Source organism: Acanthisitta chloris, unplaced genomic scaffold (assembly GCF_000695815.1).
Source record: "Acanthisitta chloris isolate BGI_N310 unplaced genomic scaffold, ASM69581v1 scaffold19743, whole genome shotgun sequence".
Taxonomy (NCBI): Eukaryota; Metazoa; Chordata; class Aves; order Passeriformes; family Acanthisittidae; genus Acanthisitta; species Acanthisitta chloris.
In genome coordinates this window covers 1,932-3,478 of record NW_008665619.1, presented here as the reverse complement: position 1 = coordinate 3,478, position 1,547 = coordinate 1,932, and positions in this window count along the sequence as shown.

Here is a 1,547-nt window from a genome sequence, read left to right as displayed (position 1 = left end):
CAGCAGGAGGCATATGAAGGTTCCTGACTCTGAGCTGCCAGGGAAAAAGCTGAGCCTGCAGCTCCTCTGCAATTCCTGCTTTCCAGAACAGTGGATCTTTGGCATGTGAGTGCTTACCTGGGTGTGTGATCCATGCTGAAACTTCCATGCTGCTTTACCCTTTGCTCTCCTTTTTATCCCATGGTGAGCAGGGATAGAAGCTTTGAGAATGGGAGGGTTTAACTGGGGGTTAGAAACAAGTCTTTGGTTTGGGCAGGAGGAGTTTTCACCTGAGAAAGTCAATTTTGTGTTCAATTTGGGGCCCCATGGCAAATATCTGCATTTTTAGCCTCAGTGAGGTTTAATGAACATGGTTTAGACCAGTCCCTAACTCATTGCTGTGTTACTGCTGAGAGAGGGTGGAGGCACCTCAAAGGAGGAGAATCCATGTCAGGACACAGCCTGAGCCTCAGACTTCCCAAACCACAAGGAACTCTGTCCAAATCAGTCTGGTTTGATAGCGTTTAAATATCTGCTAATGAAGCTCAGTGGTGACATTATGAGATGCAAATCCCCAGTAATGAGTAACAGAACAAGGCAATTGCTGCAGATAAACTGCATTTCTTAAAGATAAGATTTAAGAGTTTCTCTGAAACCTTAATGGGAACAGATCTGAATTTATTACCCTCAGGTGTGACTTTGTCAGTCTCCCAGCTCTGCACTGGTTTGGTTCTGATGAGGTTTGGGGAGGAGCTGCTGCAGCTGGAACTGACTCATTTTCTGTCTGAATCGGTGGGTTTGGGTAGAAATGGCACTGCTGGGTCGTGGTGTTGCTGCAGTTGAGCATCTCACACCCTCAGAGCTCTCCTGCTGCAGTCACTGCTGTCACAGTAGTGATTTTGGGGGGCAGCAGGAGTTTGGATTTAAGGAAACTTCCTGTGTGGATGTTAATTTGCCCAAAGTCAGTGACTTCGTGGGGAAGGCTGAAACAGCTGTGACAGAGGGAGGGAGTGTTTGCAGTGGCTGAGTGTGCTCAGTGCTGGGGCTTGTTCTGCTCTGTCCAACCAGAATGTTGGGAGTTGTTGCTCCAGGGTGGCTCTGCAGTGGGAAGGGTTGGATTGGTGGAACGCTTGGTGAGCAGTTTCCTGGACAAGGACCTCTCCAGCAGGATGGGGTGTCACCCCTTTTCCTCTCCTGAAATACACCTCCAGGCAGTGTCCTGCTGCCTCACCTGGGGCTGTGGTTTCAGTGGGGGACGTGGTGCTTATGACCCTGACTGACATGGGTGGCCCTGGGACCCTCTGGAAGTGCCATCCCGAGCTGAGAGCTGCATGTCCAGGCAGTTCTGAGGAGAAATGAGCTATTTCAGCCTTGCTGCTATTCCTGTTGTGAGTTTCTGACCAGAGTGGGAGCCTTGAGGTGTCAGAATTTGGTGTGAGTACAAAAGCAGCCACCTGGTTTTTGGGTGTGTCAGGTAATGCTCTTAAATCTTGTTCCTTCCCACCTGTAGGAGAGGTAACACGTGCTGGAAGTGTTAAGCACTTTGTCCATGCCCTAGCAGCTTTGCA